The 26,813-nt window shown below is 39.5% G+C and overlaps 1 long non-coding RNA gene across 1 annotated transcript in view; it reads right to left on the bottom strand.

The window, feature by feature from the left end:
• Window positions 1-3,599: 3,599 nt before the first annotated feature.
• LOC146372418 (uncharacterized) overlaps window positions 3,600-26,813 on the bottom strand; it is a 71,104-nt gene continuing 47,890 nt past the window's right edge. The window contains exon 3 of the long non-coding RNA XR_014802749.1: window positions 3,600-4,476. This is a non-coding gene — a long non-coding RNA (uncharacterized LOC146372418). The remainder of the gene's footprint in view (window positions 4,477-26,813) is intronic.

Here is a 26,813-nt window from a genome sequence, read left to right as displayed (position 1 = left end):
CCTCAGACTTGATATGGTCTGCCCACATTCAGGTCCAGTTCAAAAAGGCTAGGCAGTGCCTGTATCATCTCCGACAACTGAGGAAGTTCAGGGTCTCTCCAGGGATCCTCAGGACTTTCTATACAGGCGCTGTGGAGAGCATCCTCACACTGAACATCAAATCCTGGTAGGGGAACAGCTGTGTCAAGGATAAAAAAGCTCTTCAGAGAGTGATCCATACGGCAGAACGCTGCTGCAGGTCTACTCTCCCTTCCGTACAGGACATTTACATCAGGAGATACTAGACTAGAGCAGCTCAGATACTGAAGGATCCGTCCCATCCCAGCAATAAACTGTTCCAGCTTCTGCAATCAGGCAGAAGGTTCTGCACCATCCGAGCAAAAACAGAGAGGCTAAAGAGGAGCTTATATCCTCAGGCCATCCGTGTTTTGAATCAGGACATTTGCTTTTGGAACTCAGTATCTTGGATTTGGGGCCTCACCTCTACACACTGTGCATTTTATTACAGCGATTTACAAAAGTCAGTAGTAAATATAGCTGTAAGTCCTCTACATAGCAATGACAACAGACGTTATGTTTGCAAATAACTTAACCTTATAGAATGAGCATGTAGAAGGATAAGGATAAGGCCCCAAGAGAGACATTTCTGAAACTCCAAGTGTCTTAACTGCTAATTCAGATTAGAATTTTACAATGTTAACTCAGAAAGTCATTTGTTTAAGATAAGATTTAAACCTTTAAAGAGTCAAACCAGAATCCAGAATCAAATTTAGAATCCTTATAGTCACATACAAGGTCTCAAACATAAAGACCCCATCATGTCTTAAAGACCTCACACACCATATCACCCCAACAGTGGACTTTGCTCTCTGATTGCTAGCTTTCTTATAGTTCCTATGATATTTAAAAGTAAAATGCAGAGCCTTCAGCTTTCAGGCCCCTGTTCTGTGAAACCAGCACCCAGTTTGGATTTGGTAGAACAGACACCCTCTCTATCTTTAAGATCAGGCTTACAACTGTCCTTTTTGCTAAAATGTATAGTTAGGATATCTGGCATGCAGTATGAAGGAGGCAGGGATTGAACCACCAACTTTGGGATTAGTACGTGATTCTCCTGAGCTGCAGCTACCCCTGCTAACAGGCTTAGGCTGGTGTATTTTTTCTTCACTCACCTTTTTCGCATTTATACACCACTCTCCTTTAATTATTAGTTCACTAGCTGGGCCCACGTCCTCATTTTAGGTTTGAAAGCATTTTAATAGGTAAAGGTGAATGCTTGGACATGAATTGAGCAGCGGTTTGGGGAAGCCTCGAAGGCGACTGGCGATAGCTTCCGGGCCTGGCAGATCCTCATGTACTAAACAAAAGTGAAGAAGTTAAAGAATTAAAAAGGGGAGGGAGGGTGGGGCACGTAAACGAGAATGATTAGCTTGCAGAACTGGGGTAACCTATATAGATAAGAACTGGAAGGCAGGTGTTTGGAGGCGTGGTCCCGCTCTTGAAATTCCGATACATAATCTCCAATTATTATTCATCTCTGGCTAACTTCCAGAGTGTAATTTGTATCTTGTCTTCCACCCCTCAACCCCAGCTGGTTGCAGTAGATGATTGTCTGAGTGATGGGGTTTTCTCTCTACTATTGTAAAGTATTTTCCTTACAGTATAAAGCACCCTAATTAAAATCACATTGAACTGAAGCCACTGACTCCTGCATAGTGTTCCAAATACTCAATGAATAAGCCATAATTGGCAGTGTGAAAAGCAACACCCAATCCATACCGTTTGTGCATGAGAATTCTCATATGAAGGTGAGCTCTGCAGCGCCTCCGTTCTAATGCAATGTTTTTTTAACATAATAAATGATTGAGGTACACTTTTTCACATTTCTCAGCAGCCTGTTTGTTGAATGGAATCATTGTTCCAGTTATAAGTGGAGAAATAAATATTGTGTAAAATTGAAACAAGCACACTAAATGTTGAAGTCTAAAGTGACTAAACACGGGGAAAATAATGGTCAGATCTAACAGGGGTGGCTAAAATTTTCGTATTTCTTATGTTAGCTGTTTAGATCTGCTTCACTGTTGACAAGAAAACACAGCTTCAGATTAGTCACAGCGTCTCTTACTGTACTCCTAGCTATTAAAGTAATTAAGATAATTACTATCATTTTCTTCAGGTTTTATACTGTAATTAAGTGAGTTGGGAGAAGAATAGTAATTTGGCCACAACATAAGCCAATGAGGACATGAAATGAAAAATATAATTATTTACTGTGTGATTTCAGCAGCTAGCCAGGCACTAAAAAGGGGGTTTGATGTTTGCACTGACATCTACATACGTGGATAATTACTGTTCTTAGGCTGGATGATGAGATGGCACAGATTACACTGTCTCACTGCTGACTGAAAAAAAAATAGACAGATAAGAAGAACACTGTCTAGCCTGGTCCTACAAGCGTATGCATAAAGTGTGTGAGCCTGTGTGTTTCTTGATATGTATGTTAACATACATACATACATACATGAGGAACCCCCCACAAGTAGCACCCACCTACTGTTGAACCCATTTGTTCAACAGTTGTTCAATGATTCTATTGAACAGATTCTGATAGTATGAAATGGGTGTCACTTGTCTATTGTGGTACTTGATTTTTGCTAATATTTCAGCCGTTCTTCTTTGATGTTAATGTCTTTAATGTCTGTGACTTTTTTTAAATGGTTTTTGTAGGGGGTTCTCTCACACACACACACACACACACACACATGCACACACAAATAAAGAGAGGCAGAGTTTCAAAGGATTTAACTTTAATTTAACCTTTACCGCTTTTTTCCCCCTCTATAAGGAAGGCACATCTCCGTAATGTGACAGTGAGTTGATTTAGGTCCCCACAACATAAGAAATACTCAGTAATACCACACATGCACACACACATACAGTTATGCTTCCTCTATAATGAATTTCCTCCATTTCCTGGAAAATTTTCCTAACCGTAAACACAATTACTACTTACCTAACTTATACCCTAACCTTAAACCAAGTCTGTGTACTAAAACACAATGAATAATGTCGTGGTTACTTCATAATGTGACTGTAAACAGATGTATGTTCCCACAACATGGTATTACATACTATTACACAAAAATACACGCAAATATAAATTATCAAATCATGCCCTCTTGCTATGTCACAGTACCCCTGACTCATTGAGAACAAATTACAGAGCAGAGCACGCTCCATTAACAGGGAACAGAGATCAGAGGAAACCACACCAAAGACAGATGTTTCCAACCATCACTGGTTGTAATTTGGATTCCGATAGCACATTGTCTGTGTCTACTTGTGTTAATCAATCCAGCTGTCAAAACCAGCATAATATCTATGTTTATTTTGCTCTCAGCAGCACTTATAGGGAATTGAGGGACTTAAGGGATTATCAGTCAGAAAGAACCAACCAAGAAGGTATAGCTGGACTTACAAATAATTTAAGATCAAAATGACAGTACGCATGACAGTATGGATAGAGGAAATAGATGCTTCATTTACCTCCATTATACTGATAGAGACAAAGATTTTTATAAAACTGTAAAAATCTTCAAGCAGAGACTCCAGCCATAACCACACCCCTAACCTTAACCCTACCACATAGTGTTTTCCAAAGCAATTAATGATCAGAATGTAAAAGACATTTACATCTATACATGAATTCCATCTGGCTCTCATGACTCCGAACGCGTAGCATGCCGACGATTTGTCAAATGAAAGTAACTATTCACAAAATCTATTTGTAATTTTACCTTATAATAGTCATTGCTATAATGACATACTTTATTTTGTTTTGATAAAAAATGTGGTAAATGGTTGAACCCCATGAACCCCATGGGTTGCATGTACACATCCTATAGAGAACTATAGTCACTTTCTTTCCTGCTCCTTAGACTGTGGATGAACCTACAGAGGCACATCTTATAGTCCAAAGCTGTATGGGTGACAGTTGTGTTTAATTTTAAGGGGACTTTGGGTTAAGTGTGTGTGTGTGTGTGTGTGTGTGTGTGTGTGTGTGTGTACAGAAAATGACAAACTTCACAGGGTAGAGTCTTGATATTTATGTATAATCACCTCTGTAATATTCTTAATAATTGTATGTATAATTGTGCGATTTGTATATATTAGTGCTATTCCTTACATTTGTAAACTCTGTACCATATTGTATTATTTAAATAGTTTAGTCTGTTACTGTTACTGTCTTGGAGCAACTGTAACCCACACAATTGCCTTAGGGATTAATAAAGTATTCTGATTCTGATATGCAGTTGTCAATGTATATACAAAGGTCCAGTTCCAGTCAAAGAAAAGCAGTATGTTTTGTTGCTGTCTCGCAAAGACATCAGAGCATTTGAGCCCGAGTGGCTCCCTTCCACACAGTAACACAGGGCTGCTCCTTTGACCTCTTGTGTAACATTCCTGAAGGACATCCTGAAAGAGAACAATAGCAGAGAACAAAGTTAGACAGTGGTTCCCAAGCTTCTATCCACCCCAGGCTCTGCACTGACGTAATATGAGGACAGACATGATGAAAATAATATGGTGAACTTTTGGAGCTTTACCCCTCCTGTTCTTGCTTCAAAACCAGGTGCAGAGTACCACCTTTGCCATTATTTTTTGGCATTTTTGCATGAATAGTGGAGCAGTGAAGATGGACAAGAACGTAGGGAGAGAGAGAGAGAGAGAGAGAGAGAGAGAGAGAGAGAGAGAGAGAGAGAGAAGGGAAGGAAATGCAGCAAAGACGCAGGTCAGACTCAAACCCAAGCTGCTGCACTCCAGCTATGTGGCTACTTAGCTCATTTAGCTCAGCGGTTGCTGAGCTAAGTAGCACCCAGCTACTGTTGAACCCATTTGTTCAACAGTTGTTCAATGATTCTATTGAACAGATTCTGATAGTATGAAATGGGTGTCACTTGTCTATTGTGGTACTTGATTTTTGCTAATATTTCAGCAGTTCTTCTTTGATGTTAATGTCTTTAATGTCTGTGACTTTTTTTTTAATGGTTTTTGTTGAATTTGCCTGACAGTTGCCACAAGACACAAATTTAATTTCTGAAAGTACTGTATGAAACCTCATCTGACTGAACCCTTCCTTATTTACACTGCAATAGGCCTGAACTGCTGGGGGCTTTCCACGATACACAGTTTCTTGTTTATTCACCTCTTTTCACTCTCTAATACTAAGAGTGGTGGTTTATACACCACTTTGCATTTAATCATTAGTTACTACTAATCTCTGGATATCTTCCACAGTGTGTCCTTTGTCAAATCTCCCTCTCTTCACCCCCAACCAGTCATGGCAGATGGCTGAGTATAGTTCTACAAAGTTTCTTCTTGTTTAAAGGGCCCTTTTCCGTTCTTGTTCATAGCGTGTCATATGACTACTGCACTTTCTGTGTATTATTGTCTGTGTGTGTCAAGTTATGAACAAATCTTAAGATGAAATCCTGAACCTTTCACACAACTTCCAGTTTTAATTTCACTCCTTTAAGAAAGGAAAACTGATGCCAACTTGGGGTCTACTTGCATATAGTGAAATACGTCAGGATATGCAATGCATTTTGCATCACTGACATCTAACTTCAATTTAAACGCACCCTTACTAGGTATGTACAAGGTATGTAATATGAACCACATAGTCTTAAGGAGACAACAGAGCACATTAACCAGATGCTTGCATGCAAACTTAGTATCAATTTAAACTATATTTGTAATAATTGAATGTCTAAAACCTCCATCTTTTTTGGTTTATAGTGAATAATAATTTAAAAAAAAATAAACTTCCAAAAGATAAAGTTAAATGCAATGCTTCAATCAGCCATTAACACTGACCGTAGAGTTGGTGTGCCGACATCCAGCCTAAGAACAGAGTAAGTCATCTTTAAGATTACTGAGATAATTATTACTATTCGTGGCTAGAGAGGGTTTTCAATTATTTATAACTGGTTTTATAAACGAATGTATTTAGCAAAATGTAAGAGCAAAAATAACAGTGAGGGGTTATTATTTAATTTTTACCCAATTGTCCACTGTGAATACATAATGATTATGCTTCTATACTTTTCAAACTGTATTTCTAGATCTCAGTGAATATTATGATGAGAAGCTACAATGTTTAAGGTCCAGTTTATAATAAAAAAAGGTATTCTTTAGTTCATAGAAAGTACAAGCGTTTATAAGAGTTTATAATACAGTCCTTCCGACCTCTGCTATCAACACAATGCAAACTTTGTATAGAAATTTTTGTTGTTGTTCTCTGACTTGGAGAGAAATCTGGATCTAATGAACTATCCCTTCTATTTATTTGACTTCACACATCTGCTCAAACAGCCAAAAACGCAGACCAGATATTGTTTATTGATGGACAGAACCATCTGCACTGCTAAGAGCTTTGTTATCTCCCCTAAAACCAAGGTTCGTAGGGGCCTCTGGAACAACAATAAAAGTAGGGTGAATCCCCCTCTTTTTGAAATACATAACAGTGCAGTTACCACTGAGCTTTGGCACCATGCTGCTGCATTCCACTGGATCAGCTGGGATGTAGACAGTAATACAGCAGAGCCTCTTATTCATTTAACTGAAGTACAGGGGCTGTATGTTTTCTGAATTTCAAAACAATAAGTGAAGATTATAGAAATGATAGCAAAGTAGTTATTATAATCATTAGTATACAATGATGATTGTATGATCCACTTAGCAATGTGAGGAATAAAATTAACTTTTCAAATAACTAACTGACATGAAGTTTTTCTCTCTCCAATGGACTTTGTCCAACATAATTGCAGAAAGCTTTGCAGATAGGCATAGTTTTGTCTACATGTACATTTGAATGGGAGAAGCAGATATTTAATGCAGTTAGAAACAAATTCATATATTTACACTTTCCACCAGATACATAACCACAGTGGTTTTCTTGACTCAATTCTTTTCCATGTGTTGGCCATTATATCATCTATAACTTTAGGAGAGACTTTGCAAAATATTGCCTAATGTGCATACATTTCTGAAACGGTAAATGTATTGTTGGCCATTTTATTAAGATAATACCACTCTTTTACTAACCCTAATCAGTAATCAGTAATCAGTAATCTCTTGAGATAAAGAAATAGTTTGTGCAAATATCCAATGTCTTTGGATTTGAACCCAGTACACTCTTGCTTCCCAGAGGCAGTACAACTCCGTAGGGGGGTTGGGTGGGAGCCCAGTGGTGAATATAGAGAAACTCCAGGGGCCTGCTAAGAGGCCCTGAGTAGGAGCAACTTAACAGAGGCCCGCTCATGGCTGAAGGGATTGCCCAGGACCCTGGGAACAGGGACAGGTATAGGGTCAGGCTCAGCCTTTTTTGGTGCAACAGTTTCTTAGGATGTCCCAAGTAGCAACAGTCTTTAGAAAGAGAAGTTATGCGAAGCTAAATACAGTTTCTGAGCTGGGACCACAAATTGCTGTCTCTGTGTCATGGTCTCTTGGTCCTCCTGTCCTGGCTTACCTCTTTCTGTCTTTCTCTTCCTTTTTGCTCTCTCTCTCTCTCTCCTCTACTCTGTCTATTTGTACCTGTGTGCGAGTTGACCTCATCCCTGTGTTTCAGGAGAGGAAATAGGGTTCCTGCTCTTTGGTTCCACATCTGGTAGTAAAGAACTCACCTATGCCTGTTTTGATCTTATGTTAAGTTTAAGTTCTCTGAGTGGTTTATGTTAGGTTGTTTATTCCTTGCTGTCAGTAATTATGTGTACCTCCCTCACTGTCTAGCCTTGTCTTATGTTTTGTGAATCTTGTCTCTGTTTCATTCGTTCAGTCCCTAGTGTTAAGCTTGCGTGTCTTGAGTTCATTCTGTGTGTTTCCTGTCTTATTTTGATAGTCCATGTCCTGTGTGCAGTGTGTCTGGTTAACAAATCAGTCTTGTTAGCTCTGATTTGTCCCATCTGTGTTTCCCTCCTGTCTCCCATTCCTTGATTGCTTCCTCTGTGTATTTAAGCCCTGTCTTTCCCTTGGTCTCTATTGTGATCTACCTCATAGTAATAAAGCTGTGTTGAGTGCACTTTTTAGCCTCCGTGAGTCTGCACCTTGGGTCCACTATTCCTGCCTACTGCACACAGTACATGACACTTACCGTGCTGTCCTCTGTGCAGATTGTCTGGAGGCTAGTGAGCTGAACTTGTATCTGGTGAGAGAGATTCTAAAAGGAAATGAGGATTCACTTTTGTTTTTTTTTTTTATCTGGAACCCTGGATCGCACTAATCTTTTGCTTGAACCATTTCAATATTTGTGTGTTTGTAAATAAACTTGTTGAACTTTTAGTTTGGAGTCATGTGTTTTAATTCAATCCATCTGACCTGTTATGATGGAAAAATCCAGCCAAGAAATGGACTCAGTGAAGTTGGAACCATTGCCTTGTGGCCTGTCTATCCAGGAAGCTCAACTTAGAAGACATGAGCATATGCCACGCCTCATCTCTGGAGAACACCGCACCATAGTTCATCAACTCGCAGAACCTAAAGGTACGATAAAATAATCTGGATCAATATCTCCCAATAGCTCCTCCAATCACTCAGTTTTGGCCTTCAAATCCAGATCACCACTATTTTCAGATCCTCTCGAGAGAACGTTACCCACATCAGAAGTCTTTCTAGGTAGGACAGAGAGGAGTTGGTGATTCTCAAGACAGTGTTTTTTGTTTTTTTGTTTTTTTCTGACAGAAAAATAAAACATGCTTCTTACGGTGCTAAAATTGCCTTTTTGGTAAAACTGCTGTAGAGATAAGCACTAAGATGGGGACAGGTGGTATTAAAGACTAATCCAAATATTTCTTTTGTGCACTTATTGCCAATTTCAAAAATGTGTTTCATAAAGGCTTGAACCCTGACACAGCCACTCACAAGCTCTTCACATTCAAACGAGCTAAGAGGAGTCTAAGACGCCTGGAAAGAAAGCAACTGGACTTCTTTAAGTTTCTTGAAAATGTTTTACCTCTAATCCAAGAAGCTTCTTCAGTTTTAAAACCACATGGTGGATACTCCCTGGTATTTAAAGCCTAGTAGGTGTTGTCCTGAAAGAGGGACCCACTATTAATCGTGTGACACATGAGCTAGATTGTGAAAAAAGGGTTATTATCATTAGAGGTTTCAGGGGAAACCATTTTGAGACTTTGCCTCACCCTATCATGTGATCTACTGAGGCCACTTGACTCAAGATGTGAGCAGTGTTTGAGGTGTCTGGGAGGGGATCTCAAAACTGCATTGTAAGCGGCAGACTGTTGGTGTCAAAAGCCACCCCCTCTGTTCAAAGGTCATCCACCTTTGAACAGAGGGGGGTGGACATAAATTGCCTGTTTCACTCATCTTGCAAACTATCTGTGTTCTCTGACCAAAATGTGAACATTAGCATTCTCCAAAGAGTCACATTTATCTTTTAGGTGCAGCTGTACAACTGAGTCCTGTTACAAGACTTGTTATAGGTGACCCCAATAGGTTACATAAAGGGTGAGGCAAGGTCTCACAATGGTTTCACCTGAAGCCATTGTTGGCAATGACCCATGCCTTTCTTCACACCCTTCTCAGAATCTTCTCAGACGAAAGCTGAAACATCGTCAAGAAATTTAAAGAAGTCCAGTTGCTTTCTTTCCAAGCTCCTTAGATTATCATGACCTGGATGACTGAGAACCTGCACACACAAGTTAAGAGAAGTGTGGCAGATTTTTCTGTGGATTTCTGGATACAGTCTGGGATGAAAAATCCCTCCAAGGCGCATTTCTTCATAGTTTGTATGATAAATTAAAGGCTTAACTAGATTTCCCTTACTCACTAGATAGGTTAATTTCTATGTGTATCAGAACAGATGACCACATTCAGGAACATCTGAGAACATGAAACTACAACTTAAATGGTCAGGAACAGGAAAGCAGTCAGCAGGACGGACTGTATTCCTGTTTTGGAGGAGTGGACCTAAAAGACAGAAGTGAAAGTGAGTCAAGAGAGAGTGATGTACAATCTATGTAGCTTGGCCAGGCCCATTTCTCACCTCTCTATCTTGCCCAACTTACCAGCCCTTGCTGATTCTATTGATCTGCTCCTTGGGGCCACCTTGTCAACTAGCAGACTCTATTGTCTAACAAAGCCTGAATGAGAGGCCATGGAAAACAATATAACTGCCTGTATTGTAGCTGGAATAATTGAAACATATTCTGGTCCTGTAGGTGCTCGATTATTTTTTTTGTTGAAAAGAAACACAAGCCTCTTTGTCCCTGTACAGACTTCCATGGTTTCAACAAAATAACTGTCAAGAACAAATATCCTTTATCTTCTTTCTTCATCTTTTGAATTGTTACAGGGAGCCATCATCTTCTCATTGGACCATTAAAATTTGGTGAGAATAAAGCAGGGGAAGAAGTGGAAATCAGCTTTCAACACTCACTTGGACTTCTTAGGATATTTTGTAATGTCCTTTGGTCTAACTAAAACATCAACTGTTTTCCAGGCCCTTGTAAACAAAATCCTCCAAGACTTCTTTAATCATTTCATCTTTGTTTATTTTGATGCAGCTTCATCTTCTCATGATCCCCCCACAAACAAGAATTCTGCATCCATCAGGTGCGCCAAAGTCTCCTTGAAAGTAAACTCCTTAAAGTGAGTTTAAATCAATGTGAGTTCCACATTGATTCAGTATTATTCCTCTGGTTCCTTGTCAAGAAGGGACAGAATGACCTGACCAAAGTTAAAGAAGTAGTAGACTAGCCTATTCTTCCTAATTGTAAGCAGCTCGGTTCCTTGGTTTTGCTAAAGAATATTAATTCAAGACTTAAGGAAGTTACCCTTACTGTTTATTAACCTGACACAGTAACAGACCAGCTAATTTCTTTTATATTCTTTCCAAGGTCAGGTCTTAGATAATACATTGGGCCCATACTGCCACATCAGCCAGAAAAAAAAAGTTTCTATGGCCATGTAGATCTTCACCCATTAAAATGGCTCTTACCAAATCTACTGTTCGTTTGGCTCCAAGGTAGCCCATATCTGATGAAGGCGTCTAAGTGCTGTGGTTCTTAATCCCTCAGGCAGCATAACTTGATGTAAGATGTTAGGACCACCTTACCGGAAGTAACAAGGTAAGTATAGGTACCTCCAGCCTAAGGCTGGGAGATGGAATTTTACTTTAAGAGTACTCAGAGTGATTAGAAAAGTCTTTGTCATGATCCTGGGTTTTATGACCCAGCACTTTCGGGGTTTTTTTTGTTTTGTCATTTTGTATTTTGGTTTGAGTCCACCTTGTTAGTTTAAAGTTTAGTCTTAGTCCCTAGGTTGTTATGTTTAGCTTTTGATTGTTAGATCTCCCCATGTCTTTGGTCCTGTGTCTTCCTCTGTGTATCTGTGTTCATATAGCTCTGAGTTCCTGTGCCTTGTGTTTTATTCCATGTTTCCCCAGCCCGTTATCTCTGTGCCCTCTCTCCCCCCCTCCTCTCTGCATCTCTGTGTTCTTCCTGTATTACATTTAAGGTCAGTATGGGTCAGTATTTTCAGTTCCGTGTCCTCCCTGCCTTGTTATGCGTAATTGTCCTCAGCTGTGCTCCCCGTGTCTTCCCACATCCCTCATTACCTTTTGTGTACTTATGTCAGAATCTCCCTCTGTTCTGTGTCGCGTCGTCCCTCAGTGTTGTGTGCATTTCCCCATGCCGCCTTGTGAGTTAGTTTTAGTTCTTCCCAGTGTAGTTTCATATCGCCCTTTGCCTTTCTGTTAATAAAGTCGTGTTTTGAGTTTAGCCTCTGGTTTACGAGTCCAGTGTTTGGGTCCAATCCTGGCTGCCTCCACAGCACATCATGACAGTCTTAGGGTTGTCTGCTTCCTCTATTTCGACCTGATAGTAACTGCACCTGAGGTCTAGAACAAAGAACCACAAAACCGACAAGAGCAATTTTGGAAGAGCGTAGGCATCCTTTATGGTTTGCAGATTAAGCTTTATGTAGGCTACACATAGACGAACAGAACTATTCTTTGTGCCAACAGCAACAATGGGGACTCAGACTCTTGTATGACATCAGAATGAAGGCATTCCGGTAAGTGTTGTCTTGCACCATCCACATCACTGAGCTTGATAGTGTTTGACTTTGTCACTATGTTTTCTAACAGTTTGTTTTTTGTATAGCACTTGCACTATAGCACTAACATTAACATATTTTTCTAATGTTCTTTTGGGGGGTATGATAATGTCATGATTGATTCGTCATTTCTTAATACAACAGGGAGGTGACATAGCCATAGGCATCGTAAAGTGACTGCAATCACTGAAACCATTAAGCCATGGCTGTTCAAGGACAACAGCTCTTTAAGTTTCTTTTTCATATCTCAAGTGTTTTCAGAACTGCCTGATGCCAATTCAATAAAGGCTGAAAGGGTGGGAGCTTCTGGTAGGCAGAATAGAGGACATCGAGTGTGTGTTTATGAGTGCCTGCTCATGGCTTGCAGAGCGGAGGTGGGGAATAGCCAAGGCCAAAGTGTAAATTTCAATATAAGAGCATACAAACTCTTTAGAAAACGTGATGGTAAGCTCAATATATCATAAATAGGGGACAGACTGATAACAAGCAACCGCCACTTCAAGTAGATCATTTGATTAGTCAGATCTGCAAGATGTTCTTCATAAAAAGACTGGAGTAGAGATGTGACTTGTGTCCATAAGACAGTTCGTCTCTCTCCCTGCAATATTTACTTGCACTGTGGTTTTAGTCTGTCTGTCTCTCCTCACCCCTATCATTTCTTGAAGACAAATGATAGGGGCCATTATATGTAAGTTTTACTTTGCTCAACAGAGCTCTGACTTTTTGTCAGCCTGGCTACAGTGCTGAAGAAAAACTTAGGGCTGTTGTCATTTTCTTCAATCACTGATAAATAGTAAGATGTTCGAGCTTTACGGAGGGCTTTTTATGGAGCAATAAAGTATTTTTCCAGGATAGATGAAGATTTTCTAAATTAGCCAGATGCCATTTCCTCTCCGGTTTTTGAGTTATATGTGATAATGTAATACTGATAACAAGATAATTAACATCTGTGGCAGTAAAATCTGTGTAAATCATTGTAAAATTCAAATCAAACATGTAGCTTATCAAGAATGAGACTTCCATCCCAAATTTGTCGAAGCACAGGTTAACAACGGCCAACATGGTGCTGGTGGGAACTGTGCTACTGTTGGCTGGAGACGAAAGAAGAGGAAAGAATGCTAAGAGGCAGCTGGAGAAGAAAGGCAGGAGTATGAAGGTCAGGAGTAGGGAGTTTAACCCTGTAAGACCCAACCCATCAAAATAAGCCAGAAAATTCTGATTTGGGAACTGAGATATTTATTAACCCTTCTAACAAAATCCACATTTATTTTTTTCTATATCATGTTGTGTATGATATGTTTTTATTGTATATTTATTATATATATATAATTTTTTTTTTTTTTTTATCACATTTGATACATTGGGTGTTTTTGGCAACTTTTTGTTAACAATAATGTTAGTTTTAGACAAAAAGGTTTTTTTTGTTCACAACATTTTGACGTTATGGCAAGTATTGATCATACTGATTAGATAGAGGTCTCAGAAACTCATGCTTCAAATATGACAAAGGGCATTATAGGGTTAAATATAGGGACTATTACTAAACAGAATGACCTGGCTGATATGATGTAGAGAAGGATGGTAGATATACAATATTATTTGTGCAGGAACCAGGTGGAAGCAAAGCAAGGCCTGGATTACTGGAGGTGGATTCAAGCTGTTCTACCATGTAGACAGGAAATGAAACGGAGTAGATTTACCCTTGAAGGAAGAGTATATGAATGGTGTTGTGGATGGAGCAAAGTGTCAGACGGGATCACAAATTTGAAAGTGGGTGATGTTGAATGTTGTCAGTGACACACATGCCAGTTAGAAGAGAAAGCATTCTGAAATAAGTTGGATGAAGTGGTAGAGAGTGTCTCCCTGGGGGACAGAACAGACAAGTAGGGGAAGGAAACAGAAGTGTTGCATGGGTAGGTGTTAAGGAGAAATATGTAGAAGGATACATGTTGTGGATTTTGTGTGAGGACTATAGCGTAACATATAGGAGTGAAGGAAGTCTTAATCTGAATCAGAATACTATTAATCCCTAAAAAAATTATGTGGGTAACAGTTGCTCCAAGACAGTAACAGTAACCGACTAAACTATTTAGACCAGCGGTCCCCAACCTGCATCACAGACCGGTTTATGTCCAACAATATTTTCACGGACCGGCCTTTAAGGCTTCGTGGATAAATACAACAAAATAACCAGTACCGGTACCAGAAAAAAGAAGATTTATTCATAACACACGGGATGGAAAAGACCCAGGGAAACCGAGTTAATAAGAAAAACGATTAAAAAAATAACAATAAAAACTGATAAAAACCCTGAAAACCATAAATTTCACACCCGAGCCTCAACTCTCACGGCCCAGTACCAAACGACTCACGGACCAATACGTCCATGGCCCGGGGATTGGAGACCACTGATTTAAACAATACAATATGTTACAGATTTGACAAATTTAAGAAACAGCACTATACACTTATAAATATCAAGAATTAACAGAGGTGATTATAAATAAATATCAAGTAAATAAATATCAGATGAATTATACAGAAATCTTACCCAGAAGGTGCAATCCAAAAGAAATAAGAAATTGAGAAGTGGTGTCAGCAAGGCTGCATCTGGCAGTCTGTAGGAACTTTAGGAATTAAGACGAGAACACTAGAGATTGAAGGGAATTTGATAAAGAGATCTCTGAGCTGGTGGGATACTGTTTACTGAAAAGTCAAGATGTATAACTAGAAATTGTATGTGAGCAAACGGTTGTTTTCGAGTTCTTGAATTGTAGACTAGAATGCTAACATTAAATTATTAGTCTAATGGGAAATTTGTTATATTTTGGATTTTGTCATATTCATTTGCTTTTTAAAAGTTCATTTTTACTCATTTGGAGAAATTTTAACCTGGTACTCATATAATAACCTAATTTGAGGGGATTGCATACATGCAATCACTGGTTCTTTTTCCTTGGAATATAGAAGGCACGGGAAATTGTGGTTCCCATAAGTGTGTCTGTGTGTGTGCATGCATGTTTGCTTCCCTGTTACTCATCTATTGCATGTGCCAAACAATACTAGGAAATAGGTGTACAGAGGCAGGAAGGATAAAAGAGCAGATATTTCTCCTGTCTGGTCAATGACTCATTATGGTAGCAATACAGCGAGAGAAACACACAGAGAAAGGAAAAGACACACACAGAAAGACACACAGAAAAAGGCTCAGAGGCTAACTGAGAAAAGCACCAAGACAGCTATAGTGTTTTCACAGGGGTACTCTGATCTGGGTTCATCCTGCTTTCAGCTGTAACAATCCCAAACATATAAACACAAAGAGCGTGGGGCCCTCCACGTATCCTACTGAACATAGCTCAGTTATGAAATTACCACTCAGGTAGGAGAGGAGTTCCCACAAGTATTAACACAGCTAATATTTTCATGGAAGAAAGTATTATTTTTCATTTACACAATATGAACATTATCTCATGTTTTATTAAGCTGTATCCTCTGCTGTCCTCAGCTTGCAAGTTTCCAATGCACAGTATGTTTGCCAAAAATGATTATTAGGTCAGTCAACAGAAAATATTACATGCTGACTTCTTTTTCCTCTTTGTGTCTTTTTTTATTTTCTTCTTTTTAATTACAAAAAATTCCAATTTAAGGCTTCTCTTATTTGTTTTGCAAGTTTGCTTTGTGTTTTCTTTCGATCAAAACCAAACCCACAGAACATAAAACTTTTCTTTTTTTCATATATTTAAAAAAAGCTAAATTGCGTGAAGTGTATGAAGCCAGCTCCCTGAGTACCTTCGTCCCTGTTGTGACAGGCCACCTCAACTGCCTTTTGGTTTTTGGACTCTGGGCTTTGGTTTTGGACTGCTCCAGTGATGGCAGTTTCAAAGGCCTCAGATGTGAACAACTTGTAGCATTTGTGTTTTAACGTTTAAGTCTTTTTTAAATCTTTTAAAATCTTTTTTGGTTGTGAGATATGGCTTTTGTTTCTAGATGCTATTAAGTATGTTTTGGTTTCCTTGTGCTTATGATTTTCTTCTGAGCTATGTTAGTTCCCTACTGTATTTTATGTCTCTAGTTTAGTTATAAAATGTGATGTGTCACAGAGGTGGATCCAAAAAATTAGACCAGTGAAATGTTTATTTACAGTGGAAATCATTCACAGATAAACTCTGAAATACCTATCTGCTTGGTTTCTGCAAATCCGATCTGAACTCAAGAAGTAGCTAATTTCGTCAGTGGCCCGCTACAGCTCCACACCCAGTACTCACTACCTGTACAGGCTGTTTTCTCCTCACCCGATCCAGTATAGTGACAATAACTGTATAGTGACAATAAAGGCATTCTGTTCTATTCTATCTGCGTAGCTTTGGTTCCTTGTTTCAAGGACTTGAAGTGCCTCCCCAAGAGTGAATGAGAGAGAGAGAGTGGATAAATGTTTACAGAGATTTCTGTTAACATGAATGTTCAAGATATTCAATCGACATGATATGTGCGTATATTTTCCCTTTTTTCTCAAGTCTGTTTGTTCACGCAAAATGAAATGCGATTAATATGCAACAAAAATGAATTATATGTAATCGTGATTAATCAAAATTAATCCACTGTAATCCTGTGATGAATCTGATTAAACATTTTAATTGTTTGACAGCACTAACATATATTATAGATTTGTCTATACTTACCTATTAGTATATAGGTTTTTTAAAAAGTTGTATTTCACAGGTAAGAACCGGTGTCAAAAGACTGAAGAAAACTATTCAAATTCTCTTTGAATTTAAGCATACATTCTTTGTGTTTATTCTGCATTTACTTCATTATATTGCAGAAATGTTAGTTACAAATTTAAATATAAAATCGAAAAAAAGTAATTGCAACCAGGCTATTGATCAAGTAATTGCAATTATTTACAGAAAATTGTGAGATTAATTTTACATCTATATATACAGGGAGTGCAGAATTATTAGGCAAATGAGTATTTTGTCCACATCATCCTCTTCATGCATGTTGTCTTACTCCAAGCTGTATAGGCTCGAAAGCCTACTACCAATTAAGCATATTAGGTGATGTGCATCTCTGTAATGAGAAGGGGTGTGGTCTAATGACATCAACACCCTATATCAGGTGTGCATAATTATTAGGCAACTTCCTTTCCTTTGGCAAAATGGGTCAAAAGAAGGACTTGACAGGCTCAGAAAAGTCAAAAATAGTGAGATATCTTGCAGAGGGATGCAGCAGTCTCAAAATTGCAAAGCTTCTGAAGCGTGATCATCGAACAATCAAGCGTTTCATTCAAAATAGTCAACAGGGTCGCAAGAAGCGTGTGGAAAAACCAAGGCGCAAAATAACTGCCCATGAACTGAGAAAAGTCAAGCGTGCAGCTGCCAAGATGCCACTTGTCACCAGTTTGGCCATATTTCAGAGCTGCAACATCACTGGAGTGCCCAAAAGCACAAGGTGTGCAATACTCAGAGACATGGCCAAGGTAAGAAAGGCTGAAAGACGACCACCACTGAACAAGACACACAAGCTGAAACGTCAAGACTGGGCCAAGAAATATCTCAAGACTGATTTTTCTAAGGTTTTATGGACTGATGACATGAGAGTGAGTCTTGATGGGCCAGATGGATGGGCCCGTGGCTGGATTGGTAAAGGGCAGAGAGCTCCAGTCCGACTCAGACGCCAGCAAGGTGGAGGTGGAGTACTGGTTTGGGCTGGTATCATCAAAGATGAGCTTGTGGGGCCTTTTCGGGTTGAGGATGGAGTCAAGCTCAACTCCCAGTCCTACTGCCAGTTTCTGGAAGACACCTTCTTCAAGCAGTGGTACAGGAAGAAGTCTGCATCCTTCAAGAAAAACATGATTTTCATGCAGGACAATGCTCCATCACACGCGTCCAAGTACTCCACAGCGTGGCTGGCAAGAAAGGATATAAAAGAAGAAAAACTAATGACATGGCCTCCTTGTTCACCTGATCTGAACCCCATTGAGAACCTGTGGTCCATCATCAAATGTGAGATTTACAAGGAGGGAAAACAGTACACCTCTCTGAACAGTGTCTGGGAGGCTGTGGTTGCTGCTGCACGCAATGTTGATGGTGAACAGATCAAAACACTGACAGAATCCATGGATGGCAGGCTTTTGAGTGTCCTTGCAAAGAAAGGTGGCTATATTGGTCGCTGATTTGTTTTTGTTTTGAATGTCAGAAATGTATATTTGTGAATGTGGAGATGTTATATTGGTTTTACTGGTAAAAATAAATAATTGAAATGGGTATATATTTGTTTTTTGTTGAGTTGCCTAATAATTATGCACAGTAATAGTCACCTGCACACACAGATATCCCCCTAAAATAGCTAAAACTAAAAACAAACTAAAAACTACTTCCAAAAACATTCAGCTTTGATATTAATGAGTTTTTTGGGTTCATTGAGAACATGGTTGTTGTTCAATAATAAAATTATTCCTCAAAAATGCAACTTGCCTAATAATTCTGCACTCCCTGTATATAAATCTATATATCTATATATATATCTATCTATCAATCTCTCTATATATACACAAATTGTACAGACCCATAGAAAGTGATACACTATGAGGAGATGCAGAGAAAAGGAAGGGGAAAGGAATAAAACCCAAGGTATGCCAGGACCATAAGAGCCACGTGTACCTTGTTCCAGCTCACTCTGACTCAGCTAGAAAAGAGAAACAGTTCCCAGTATCCCGCTAAATTATCTCTGCTTGACATTCAGTACAGTCCTGTCATAGCAGTTGGTAGAGAAGCTCCAAGTGCTGGGAATAGACTTGAACATCTGCAAATAGATCCTGGACCAGGCTTCCAGACAGTAACACTGTCACAAGGCAGAATTAGCAGCACCAGAGGATCCAGGATTGTCCCAGGCTGTGTACTGAACTTATTATTGTTCAAGATAATGACACAAGATTATTCTGCATATTTTAACACCAATCATTTCCTGGAGTTTGCTCATACAGTAGTTTGGGGCTTATCAATCTAGATGCAAGAGCATACAGAAGAGAGGTGGAGCGGCTGGCAGCCTGAAACACAACACACAGTCTTACTCTGAACCTTACCAAAATGTGGACATGGTTATGGTTTTAGAAAGGCCAGTTATCTTTCACTTATTGTCAGTTATCTTACTATAAGTGAATCTGTGGTACACAGGGTAAAGTCCACCAAATCTTAAATGATCACTTTATGGCCCACAGTTAACATGCAGGAAGCCACTGCAGTGTTGTTCTGAATGATAGGTGTGATCACCTATACAATACTGCCACATAAGTGCTGCTATAGGAAGAGAAGAAGTCAAAATTGGGGGGGGGGGGACTTTGGACAAAGACACTCAGCAAAGTCTTGGCTTCCATTCTCTTTCTGTAAACTGTGGAGGACCAGAAGAGTCACATGTACAAATTAATAATAATTTTGTACTTCAATAATTAATATAAAAGTAAACAATGTGCATTAGCAAATTTCATTTACAAATTCATTTTTTCAATTTAATTAGACATTACTAAAGCAAGTCATTATTTTTTAAATGAATGGAAAATAAAAAAGAGTGATTATAAATCAATATTTCTAAATGAATTGATAATAAATGATTCAAATCTAAAATGGATGTTACATTAAAAAGAATTAAAATCGTATTCCAAATTTAAAAAGACATCTTTAATCTTTAAAAATTCTATTTAAAAAAAGAGAAGTAAATAGATGCAAAAATCAAATTATGAATACTGATTTATTTTTGAAAATAAAAAATAATTCTTCTACTGAATTTCAAATCCATTTGCTCACTGCATTTACGTTTCCTGTTAGCTAATCCCATAGCTAATACATTAACTAGTAAGTCTAATACATTAGCTATGGGATTAACTAGAATATTAGCTAATGTATTAGCTTCGGGATTAACTTTGAGATTAGCTGTAAAATTAGCTAACAGATTAACTATTGTATTGGCCATCCTGTTTAGAATTACCATGACTGTTTTTGTAAAATGTAAAATTGCCACTTCAGTGCAACATAATGACCTCTCTGATTGGGAAAAAAAGGCACAGGCTGGATGCCTGAATTTTTCTATACTGCTGTTTGTGCCAATAGATTTGCACTTCTAAGAAGTGTATATGAAGAACATTTGGCTTGATATTCAGACCACAGATGTATTAAGAAGATTTCCCTCGCTGTACTTCTCCTTTCATCTGGTAATTTTTCTCTACCATCCATGGTCTGTCTCAACTCCTTCCTGAAATATTCTGAAATATTCCCAAAATTCCTCCTTCAAATTCCACCATTTATCCTAGCCTCTCCCTTTGGACTGGGTTAAAAACACCACCAGAGTCATTCCTTTTTTCTGAGGCTGCTGAGGTCTTTCAACATCTGTCAGACAATGCTCAGGATTTTCCATGAGTGTGTTGTGGCCAGTGCCATCTTCTATGCTTTTGAATGGTGGGGCAGCAGGTTGAGGATCGCAGATGCCAACAGACAAAATAAACTGATCCGCAAGGCCAGTAATGTTGTGGGGACGGAGCTGGACTCCCTTAGGGTGGTGTCTGAGAGGTGGATGTGGTCCAAGATAAAGACAATGCTGGACAACACCTCCCACCCACTCCATGACATGCTGGTTAGTCACAGGAGCACGTTCAGTGAGAGACTGAGGTTACCTAAAAGCACCACTGAACGACACAGGAAATCACGTGGCCATCTCCCTGTACAACTCCTCCATCTGATACACTGTAAACACTGCAATAGCAACACCCTTTTTGCACATGCGCTCCAGTAAAATAACAATTGACAAAGTTCACAGGTTAGAGTTAAATGGCAATCATATATATTCCACCCCTGTAATATTCTCAACTCTGTAATATCCTTGATGTTTATAATTGAGTGATTTGTATACATCAGTGCTATTTTTTAAATTTGTAAACTCTATACCATATTGTATTATTTAAGTAGTTTAGTCTGTTACTGTTACTGTCCTGGAGCAACTGTAACCCAGATAATTTCCTTAGGGATTAATAAAGTATTCTGATTCTAATTGTGTTGTTGCAAGCATTTATGTTTGGGTTCAAGCATAAATATCCACAACAATATCAGCTACTTACATAGGTTACATCATTGGCTCGACAAAGATTCCCTTTAAAAGTCTAAATCAGACGTTAGACATAACCTCTTCTTGAAATAAGTTTTGTCCTTTTGTGTCTCCATGAAGTCCATCATGCCTCCATGTTGTTCTGCCTTTAGTCTTTGTCAAGCTCGTGTGTCTTAGTCTCTGTGCTTATGCTTCCTGTTATGTTTGATGGTCTCTTGTCTCAATTCAGTTCAGTTCAATTTTATTTATAGAAGGCTAATTCAACCCTACAGTGGAACAGAGAAAACCGCAACATTCAGACCCCATGAGCAAGCACTTGGTGACATTTGAAGGAAAAACTCTCTTTTAAAAAGAAAAAACCTCAGGCTCAGGGAGGGGTGGCGGTCTGCTGCGACAGGTCTCATGTGAATTAAATTCAGTTTTGCATCCTTTGCCCTCAGTTAGATTCAGTTCAGCTGTGTGTTTTCCCCATGTGTCTCTTCTCCTGATTATTCTCTGGTATATATATTACCTGTCTCAATTCAGGGGCTGCATCCTTTGGAGGACCCGGCCTTTGTGGTCTACGTGGGCCGGGGTCCTCCGAAGACCGAGAAGGCCGCAAGTGCGAGGTTGTGACTGGGACGGTCTAGCCTTAAGATTTGCATCACAGCTGTTATTAGAGTTTAATAAACTCAGCCGTCTACTCCTTGCTATCTAAAATAGAGGGAGACTTGGAATAGAGCTAGCAGTTAAACTAACTTTATTGTGTAAAGAACGGGTATAAAAGGTGTAGGTGAATTGGGAGCATAACGGGCCTCAGGATCTTTGCCAAAGTGGAGAAAGGATGTTAGCCTGGTGTCCAGCAAATAGAGCTTATTGTGGTGGAAAACAATTAAGGTTTACAGACAAGTGACGGTGGATGGAGCAGAAAAAGCAGGTGAGGGTGAGGCAAACAAATTTAAGAAAAAGGACGCAATTATGATGGTGGTGACAGTTGTACAGAGGACTAAGGGACCTGCTTGCCAGATGGCTTAATTGACAATAGTGCGGAGTGTTACTAACCCCAGGAACTCTGACCCAAGATGAAAACCCCACCCAGGGTCAATCAGGTAATTGTATCTGCAATTGATTAAAAGGAAAAGGAGGGGAAAAACCCTTTGTTTTGGCAGGGCTGGGTTGTTTTTATTGTTTTGTTTTTTGCCTTCATCCAAGTAAACAGCTCGCTTTGAGTTTATCACAGCCTTGCGTATCTGCTTTTGGGTCTTCTCTCTCTACAACAATCAGCGTAGTCAACAGATTATAACAATCACAAATTTTAATGCCACAGTTTCTGAACTCTTAGAACTGCACCAGCTAGCTGCTTAAAAATATCAAACTCAAGCAATCTTGCAAGCTAGTAGGACAGTTTGTGTTATTAGACTTACTGGTATTTTAAATTTTCTTTCCATTGCTGTGCTATTTCCCATCCCCGACTGGTATACAATCACAAAGCTTTGCCCTGGAGCTGCTTTCTCAGCAGCCTGGTTCACACCTTTGTGGTGCATGAAGCATGTTATGACTTTCAGAAGAATGTGCTGATGGCCCAAGGCTGCAAAGCTTCACCATAATAAGAGCCACATTCCTTCAGGCTACTGACCAGCGAGGATGGAATGCAATTAGCACCTATTAGAGAGAGGCTGGAGGAGGCCTGTCAGGCCCATTGGCATACACAAACTGCATGCTCAGTCCTGAGAGTGACACAACCAAACCCATACACAGCCTGGCAGTTACTGTACAATCAATAGATCCACTCCAATAAGGCTATTTAAACATGTTGTGGTATACACTAGAACCTGAAGTAAGATGATTTTATGAATAATAAACTTGATGTGTCATAATCAACACTCATAAGTGTCAAGTGTTGCTGTGTGCGGCAGGCAAGATATTGGACCCAAAAAGCAGATTCAACAAGCAGAACTTAACTCAAAACCAAAACAGAACATGACGCACACCGACAGGAGACTATCAAAGTAAAACAGGAAATACAGGGGACAACCTGACTAGGTACAGGCAACAGCAGGAGCGACACAGACACGACTGGGGAACAAGGGAATAAACATAGAGACAAGACTACGTGGGACATGGAACAACAGGGAGGCAAGACAACAGAAACCTAAAGACTAGATAAGAAAATTGTTCATGCATCTTTGGTAAACCATCCAGACTAGGTGTAACTTATCTAACCTGTGGTATGGTGTGTTCAGTAATTTTGTCACTAAACAGTGACAAAATTTTCACTTGATTTGATTTGTTGTCTTGTTTAGTTTAGCAAACCTGTGCACATATCCTTGTCTGCCAAAGGAAGACGGCTAATCCTTGCAGTTCCTTACTGAGCGACATGAGTGTCTTCCTCTCTGTGATGCTGATATGCTGCTATGGATGCTTTGGGCTTTGAAGATGTGGGAGCAAAGCAACTTTAGATGAAAGTTTCAGCTTGCCTCAGCTATCAGTGTTGTTTTATACCATTGAGTCTGTGATCAGTTCCACTAACAGGGTTTGTCTTGGTGTGACACAGCAAAGTTCAACCCTTCTGTAAGGAGGGTAAGGAATGATGTTACATCTGTCTTCAATTATGTTCCAGTTACTGAAACCGTCAGGGGTTCATAAGAGATTACATGAGAACAAAGGTCATACTTCATCCTCACGAAGGACAAAGATCACTCTTTCAAGGATGCAAGGATGCCAGTTGTTCACATTTTGGACCAAGAAGACAGATGGTTTAAAAGAGGACTAAAAGACGCCATCTATTTCCACTGTGAACGACTGTCGTTGAACAGAGGGTTTGGCTTATGACACCAACTGTCAGCCACCTACAATGCAATCTTTAGATCCCTTTCCAGGTGCCTTAATCCCCACTCACATCTTGTGTCAGGTGATCTCAATATTGTCACATGACAGAGTGAGGCAAGATCTCATAAGCTGTGTCCAAATTCATGGGCTGCATCCTCCTGAGGACCCGGCCTTCGCGGTCTACGTGGGGAAACGGCTGGGGAAATTAGATGGTCTAGCCTTCTGATTAGCGTCACCGCTGTCTCGGTGGAGTTTAATAAACTCAGCCGTCTGCTCCTTGCTATCTAAAATATAACACGACACTGGCGTAAATTCTCGACCATCTCACACTTCTGTTTAAGCAGTTTTCTGTTTGACGTTTATTCAGCTGTGTAAAAACCAAGGAGGAACCCACCCGGGGGATTAATAAAGTTTTATTTTATCTAATCTAATCTAATAACTTTAATCTCAGCCAAACCGATTTACTCATGAACAAATAAAACACTGAAAAAAAAACAATAACATTTTTAGGTTGTCTAAGTGACTTAAATATTACGTTTAACCTGAGTAGCAAAAGTCCGCGGTGATCTGAAAATGATGTGCCGGGAGTTGTGCCGTTTTCGGCGGCTTCAGTGACCCTCGAGCTCTCGGCTAGCTATCAAGCTGGTGGGTAACAGACATCTCTAAAAACGTCGAAGCACTTTTGCAAATATGCGATATCTTGATAAACCGAGAAGATATTTGAAGTTTACACACCCACATTCTTGCCTGAAAATATGTTAAAAGTTTATTTTGTGACCCAGAAAGATTAATAAGAGTAATTTTAAAACTTAGTAGCGGCCGCCATTGCTGAAAACTGGAGTTGGGCTGGGCCGCGCTATGAATTCTGGGATATGGTGGGCCATGAAGGACACACCCGACCCATCCTTCAAATTCGGGGAAAAGGAGGACGGATTTGTCGGCTGCATTCGGAGGAGTCTACGAATTTGGACAGCCTTCGGCGCGTCGCTGTGACGTAATCGGTCTACAAATGCGTCCTCAGGAGGATGCAGCCCATGAATTTGGACACAGCTATAGTGTATTCACCCAAAACCTCTGGTGGTAATGACCCAAGCATTTTTTCACATCTTGGCTCATGTGTTGAGGCACATGATCAATAGTTGGTCAACAACCCTCTTTAGGAACAATCCCCACTAAGGTTTAGAAACCTGGGACCCATTAGGTTTTTAGAACTGAAGAGCCTTTTAGATGAGAGGTGAAACCTCTTCATGAACTTTAAAAAAGTTCACTTGCTCCAAGTTTCCAAACTAGAGTCACTACAATGACCGGGATGACTGAAAACCTACACAGACAAACCTCAACAGCAGGATTTTTTTTAGCTTTATACTTAAAACCGCAACGCCAACTAAAGCAGCTTTCTTGGAGGTTTTTACACACACAGACACACACACACACGTGTACACACACACACACACACACACACACGTGTACACACACACACACACACACACACACACACACACTTTTTATGAGCTCAGGTCACATGAGCTCCCCCGTATTGCAGTCATTTCTAGAGGCAGTGACTATAATAAATCTGACATGTTCAAAGTTGTTTAAGATATTACTTAATCTTGTTGCAGACGTCATCCAGTCACTTGTAAAGAAGCTGACAAGGGTTAATATGTGTGGGCAGGCTTTGGAGACATCTAAAGCCAAAAGAGGTTGATTCAAGAAACGGCCCAATCAGAAATGGGAAGCATTTTTAAAGAAATGGGGTTTAAACCTCAGGCACATGACACAGCTTCTTTGTCTATCTGTGAAGGACCACTTATTTTGAACAATGTGTTCTGGTTCTGGAAGTGAAATATTTTACAAATGTTACAACAGAATGGCTCTGTAATGAAAGGTCTGGTCTGCCTGGACTCCAGACCTGTTAACTACTAAAATGTTTGCATATTATAAAATAAAAATACAAAGAAGAAGGCCCAAAACTTTTGCTTTGGATACATCTTATATAAAACAAGAACAAGAAAACGCTTTTTAAAATATTTCCTTACTGTTGTTAAAAGGAGAAAACACTTCCATAACTTTCAACTTGACTGTATAGATGCCTTCACTGCTTTGGTTTATATGCCAGTTACCCTGTATGCCATTTCCAAACTGGGAATACAGAGGACACTTGTGCCTTTGCTGGATTAGAAAAACATACCAACGCTAACATTGTGTGTTATTAATCTTCCACTGTAGAAGCCATAGGGACACATTGTCTTGATGCTTGCTCAATCATCCAGGTAAGTAAATCTGACAAGGTTGATTCTGTTCATCTGGACGTAGCGTATTTAGTGGGAGAAACGTTTCATCACTCATCGAAATGACGTGCTCAGTCTCAGCTGACTGCAGGTTTCCCTGTTTACAAGGTTTAGGAAACCTGCAGTTAGCTGAGAGTGAACACGTCACTTCGATGAGTGACAAAACTTTTCTCTGAGCAAAGTGAGTTTGGTAACAGCTGAAGTTTCTCGACATTTGCTGTTAAAGGTCCAAAATGTCCCAAATGGTTTTTGAACAAAGAGAGACTCTACTAGCTTTGTAGCTTAAACATGGAAAGCAGAGAAATTCTCACTGCATTGTATTTAATTCTACTGCCCCTGTCTCATCACCTGTAATTAGTTTAAGCTGTGTTCCCCACCTTTTGCATGTTTCCATGTCATCTTGTTGCTGATACTGGGTGCATTTCAATTGTTGATTTTACTTAGGGAGGTTTCTAACTGAGAGATGGGACAAAGCAGTATCTGTGTTGTGAC

Source organism: Perissodus microlepis, chromosome 15 (genome assembly GCF_051167445.1).
Source record: "Perissodus microlepis isolate ML-2025 ecotype Zambia chromosome 15, ASM5116744v1, whole genome shotgun sequence".
In the NCBI taxonomy this organism is placed as follows: Eukaryota; Metazoa; Chordata; class Actinopteri; order Cichliformes; family Cichlidae; genus Perissodus; species Perissodus microlepis.
Note: the sequence above shows the minus strand (reverse complement) of the source record. Positions and strands in the feature narration are given on the sequence as shown.